The sequence below is a fragment of the Triturus cristatus genome, chromosome 3_2 (assembly GCF_964204655.1).
Source record: "Triturus cristatus chromosome 3_2, aTriCri1.1, whole genome shotgun sequence".
NCBI lineage: Eukaryota > Metazoa > Chordata > Amphibia > Caudata > Salamandridae > Triturus > Triturus cristatus.
Window position 1 is genome coordinate 382,265,455 of NC_140584.1, and position 6,024 is coordinate 382,271,478.

Here is a 6,024-nt window from a genome sequence, read left to right on the forward strand (position 1 = left end):
TCATCTAAAGGTCCATGTGGGTCTTGGTCAAACATGTGCATTGATGACATTTACCAGGGTGTACCTTGTTTGTGCAATCAATGTCCCTACATTCATCCATTCTCGTACACTTGAGTGAACATAGACATTACACATCTGTGTGATTTGGAATGTTTTATTCACATCCTGGGGAGTGTCAAATTTCGAGGGGTACATGGAAAGTTCAAGTCCACATTACGTGGTTGCCCAGTGGTGGGCCAACCAGAGTCCTTGGGGGAATGCAAAGTTAATTTGGAGAGGAAGAGTCCAGTCCTCAGCCAGATTGCTGTGTCATTGGTACAAGGGCAGATATGGCAGTCGATGTCAGGGTCCAGGTGAATGTTGCAGAGTGTTCCGGGGGAGAGTGGTAGGTGTTGCTCCAGGGCATGATGCATAGGGCTGAACCAGGTAAGGACAGACCATGTGGTGGCTGTGGATTCTACTGCCTCCTTCCTCACACAGTCATTACCCTCCACATCTTACTCCTCTGAGACGTCTTTTGTGTCCGGTGTGTCAGGTGTGTGTGGTGGTGTTATGGCTGCATCACCATGTGCCACTGACACATCAGGGGAGGAGGTGGTATGGCTGCATCACTGTGTGCCACTGACACATCAGGGGCAGAGATGTGTGTGTCGAAATTCCAGCAGCAGTGATCTGTGACAGGCTCTGTGGCAGCAATGGCAAGATGAGGATTTATGAGGCTTGGAAGATCCCAGCTACATCTCGCTGGTGTTCAGCTGTGGCAGCCCTACTTCCAGGCTGCATCCGGCTCCATGGTCTCCATTGTCCTCCACATCTGTGCCAACTCTGTGCTGTAATCACTGGAGCCTGTCTGACTATATAGTTCTTGTATCCAAGTAATGGCTCCAGCGAGGTCAGCCGAAGATTGTTGGTGAACATGGTGCGAACAGTGGGTGTCCGTTAGGTACTGTAAGTGGTCCCTGATGGGACTCAGACACCCACGTATGGCATCGAGTTTGGCTGCCATGAGGTCGAACCCCACCCGCAGCTGATCAGCCATCCTCTCCTGGCACCCTAACACACAGTGTTGGAATTCCATGTCCTGGTTGTGGGGGTCCTGGGAGCCAGCTGTGGTGGTGTAGGCTTCCTGCTGTGTGGTCTGTGCAGGGTGTGGTGTCACCGTGATGCAGCTGGGCTGCCCTGCTCTTGGGGGTGGTGCGCAGATGCTGTCCATGAGCCGTTGGAGGGTGTCTGGGCAAATGTGCAGGGTGTCCTCTTCATCATCACTTTAGAGATGTGTGGTCTGCTCTGCAGGAGGTGTTGATTGTCCCTCTTCAATGTAACGGGGAGATGCAGGTTAACAGTGTGTTCCATGTAGGTTCACGCATTGTAGATGTTTACATTCAGCCTGCATGACAGTGTACATTTTGGCTGTTTTGGTGATGCTGGCTATTTGATGGGTGACAGTGGACATTTCGACAACATGAAGGATGTGAGGTTGAACTTGTACATTGTCATCTCACAGTGTCATGCAATACCAGGTGTGAGTGGCCAGTTACTGTGCACGGGCGGCACCAGTTGTGTCCTCTGTCCTGTGGTGTAAGGGTTGCACTTTGTACCACATTGTCGTCAATGGTGATGTACTGTGCTTGCTATGTGTGTGTGCTGCATTGTTGGTGAGTCTCCCCTGCAGCTCTGATTTTGCAGCCCCTTATCCCTTTGAGTCGGTGTGCCTTTGACTTATGTGCTTTTCGGGTGCTAGGATGTTTGCGTCTTGGGTCATTTGTGCTCTTGTACGGTCTTTGTACTCTTGTGCATTGTCTGTCTGCAGATGTGTTCTTGACGTCAGGGGTTGTAGGTGCATGTGGATGTGTCAGAGTGTGGCCTGCTACTTTACGGATGTGGTCCACACTCAGCCACTCAAAGTCGTCTCGTGCACCATGGCATGTATTGTGACTGCAGCCATGCTATCTGTCATGCAATGTCACTTGCATTGTCCATGTGGCATGCAAAGCCGCTGCTTTTCTGGATTCCGCACATGTGCATGGGTAGGTTGGGAAATTGGTGATATGGAGGGGGGCCCATTTGTGCACATTGTGGACGGGGACCTACTTGGTGTTTCTATGTGTGCTGCAGTGTGCCAAGTGTATCAGGGACATGTTCCACACTCATTGTGGCTGTGCAGTGTGCTGCTCATTATTGTGCATGTGTGCCATTGTGCCCTTCTCCATCCATCCCCCCTGTCCCTGGTCGTTACTCACCCTGTTGCTGTTGGGTCAGGTCATCTCGAGCTGTGTCCAAGCCCCCAACTCCTTGCTCTGTCTCCACACTGATGACTTGGCCACCATTTCCTCCAGCTCATCCAGCTCCTCCTGTGGCGCAGGACTCCCACCTCCAGTCGCCTTTGCTGCCTTCCTGTTGGCAGCGAGTTTCTCCTTGGTTTGGCTGTGCACTTCATGTCAGTGCCTCTTGACCTCCTCGATTGACCTCCTGGATACTCCGACTGCATTCACGTTGGTGACGAGGGACTGCCATATTTCTGTGTGTGTTGCCAATCACGCAGTGGAGGTGGCAAACAGTTGTTGGTAGTGTTCTATCACCTCCGTGACGATGATCCGGTCTTCTTGCGGCATGAACCCCGTCTTCCTCTTCCTCTTCTCCTTGCCCTTCCCCGACCCCGGGGTTCCTGGCTGGTCCTCCGTGGGGCTTGTGGGGTTCGGGTTGTCCTCTGCACTCGGTCCGGGTGCATCCATGGTGCTACGCAGTTTGATTTGGTGTTGGTGTGTTTTTCTTTCTTTTATAGTGCATTTTCCCACAAGACGCTTGCGAATTGCAGGCTGTGGGTGGTTGTCACTGATTTTTGTATCACGATTTGGGGCATCGCAACTTTTTTCGCATTGGTGTTTTGCATTTCTGCGGAGTCGCATTGATTTTAGCGCAGACATTGGACGTGTTATCGTAGGCCTATCGCATTGTGCAGCCTGCCTGGGAACACCACGTTACCACAGTGTTATTTTCCTGCGATAGACTGCTATGTGAAGAGTTGCGTTAAGCTACTTTTGTGGTAGTTATCACACGTTCTTGAGAATATCCCCCTATATGTTCTGCTGCGTCTCCAAGCGGCGACTCTGCCGAATGTGGGAGCTCTCTTTCTTTTCTTGCCAGCCCGGACTTTGATATTGGAAAGTGATGTAAATTACGTTATCGATCATGATAGGACTGGAGAGATACGAGTTAGCAGAGGCGAGGGACAGTTGCCCTCCTTCGTAGATGCATTGGGACTTGTAGATCTGTGGAGACAACACAACCCCCATCACCCCAATATACATATTTCTCTTCTGCACATATTAGCTTCTCTTGCCTAGATTACCTCTTTATCCATGGTGGGAACGCTGGGTCGTTTCAAAGTCCTACTATTTAGGCATGAAGCATATCTGACCACTCACCCGTTGAGGTGTGCCTGCCTGGCCCCACGGGGAACCCTCCGCTGTTCCCTAGGATTGACACCTCCAGGACAAGAAACTGAAGACTAAAATTAGACAAATGAAAGCTCTCTACTTTCAGGAGAACCAGGGCTCGGTGGCTTCCGCTTGTACCCTTTAGGAAGCCTTCTGAACCATACTTCGAGACCAGGTGTGTCCCTCATTGGGGGAAAAAGAAGGAACAAAAACCATGAGTGTGCATCTTTAGAAAGAGACATCCTTGCGCTTGAAGAAAAAGTGGTGATGGACAGCTCAGAGGAGACATGTCATCGGCTCAGGCTAAAGCAGCACGCCCCCCGCGCCATTGATGAAAACAGGGCCTGAAGCCAGGCCCTGGCATCACAGATATGCCTTTACGAAATAGGTGAGAAGACCAGCAAGCTACTGGTCTGGCTAGACCCGAGAGATGGAAGCCAGAACTGGGTGATTGAGGTGCTGGATTTAGCAGGGGTGGCTCAGAGAATGAAAACAGGTATAGCAGAGACATTTGCCACCTATTACGAATCCCTATACTCCCCCATGATGTCTGGGGCTGGCCTGAACCATGCAGCCTTCCTGCAAACCATTGATACTCAGGTACTGTCACAAGAGGACAGAAACGACTGGAGGATGACAACTGAGGAGGAGGCGGCGGGCACTTTTAGGGTACTGCAGCCGGGAAAGGCTGGGGGCCTGAACATTATCCCAGTGGAATTGTATAATACTTGCACAGCTGGCATTGCCAAGCCGCTATTAGAGATGTTTCAAGCAGCTAGAGATGTGGGTCAGCTACCAAGAGACCAACGAGCCGCCACAATAGTCACCATCTATAAAACAGGCAAGCCACCGTCAAGATGTAGCTCCTATATGCTTATATCTCTCCTCAACGTGGAGGTCATGGTTTTGGCAAAGGCATTGGTGAATAGGTTATGAGGGGTAATAACATCCCTAATACACTCGGACCAATTGGTCTTTATGCCACATCACAGCACCCACCTCAACCTCCGCCACCTTTTTGGGGTTCTGTGTCAGACCGAGCTGCGGTACTCAGAAAGGGCGGTAGTGTTGGCCGTGGATATAAAAATGGCCTTCAACAGCATCTCCTGACATCATATCTTTGCGGTCCTGACCAGACTGGGCTTCAGTCCCAAATTTTGCAGATGGGGTACTTTTGTTCTTGATTAATGAAAACATTCTTGGCAAATGCTTTCGCTGTGGTTCGTCTTGTGCCGGTCCAGGAATTTCACCTATAGCGGCACTATACAAATGCTCCCGGCCCTCCCTATTAATCATGGCCCCAGTTCTGAAACCAACAAAATAGAACCAGAGTCCTATTCCATTATTCCTAGCTGAAGTATTCAGATGACCGGCCTGCTTTGAACACTCTAATTTTTTCAAAGTAAACACGTTTGACCCCAAGGACACTCAGTCAAGCATCAAAGGGGCGCCGAGTGGCAGGGGCTGGGACAGGCGGTCTCTTGTTTCGCGGCAGTCAGTGAGCTCGATCCCAAGATCCAACTACGAGCATTTTAACTGCAGCAAATTTAATATACGTCATTGGAGGTGGAATTACCGTGGATGCTGGCACCAGACTTGCCCTCCAATGATCCTTGTTAAAGCATTTAAAGTGTACTCATTACAATTACAGGGCCTCGAAAGAGGCCTATATTGTTATTTTTTATCACTACCTCCCTGAGACGGCAGTGGGTAATTTGCGCGCCTGCTGCCTTCCTTAGATTGGTATCCGTTTCTCAGCTCCCTCTCTGGAATCGAACTCTGATTCCCCGTTACCCGTGGTTGCCATGGTAGACACAGAAAGTACCACCGAATGTTGATAGGGCAGACATCCGAATGTATTGTCGACATCACAGGGACGTGCAATCAGCCCGAGGTTATCTAGAGTCACCAAAGCGGCCAGGCATGCCCAGATTGGTCTTAGTCTGATAAATGCATGCAGCCCGGGAGGTCAGCGCTCTTCGGCATGTTTTAGCTCTAGAATTACTACAATTATCCAAGTAACAGATGGAGCGATCAAAGGAATCATAACTGATTTAATGAGCCATTTGCAGTTTTACTGTATCGGCCATGTGTACATACAAGTGCATGGCTTAATTTTTGAGACAAGCATATGCTACTGGCAGTATCAACCAGGTAGCTGCACATGCTGGGACGGGGTGGGTTGGGAGCCACATGCCCGTCTCCTGACCGACCTTCGCACTCCTTCTCAGGAGCCTGCTGGAAAAGAGCCTGTCCGCCTGGGTGGGCTCGCAGGGGATGGACAGGTGCGGTCGCACCGGCAGGCCCGACCATCTCTGTGGAAGGTAGAGGCGGGCTGAGGCGCAGCTTGTGCAAGATGCAGGGGTGCCGGCACAGGCTGCCGCGGAACCCCACAGAATGCTAATTCCAGGCTGCTGCGGAAATGCGCTGGGTAGAGCGGGGTGACGGTGTGGCACACGGGGCTATGGACCTTCCAGGCGGCAGTGTCCAGGACCTGGTGCTAACCGACCCCTTCCTCTTGACCACTGGGGGATGGGTGCAAGCTGCTGAGGCCACTCGGCCTACACTCTGCTGGGTAGGGAAAGGG

General features: G+C 51.2%; 1 pseudogene; it reads right to left on the reverse strand.

Moving 5' to 3' along the window:
* Positions 1-4,563: 4,563 nt before the first annotated feature.
* LOC146857411 (18S ribosomal RNA) lies at positions 4,564-5,594 on the reverse strand (annotated as a pseudogene).
* Positions 5,595-6,024: the final 430 nt, after the last annotated feature.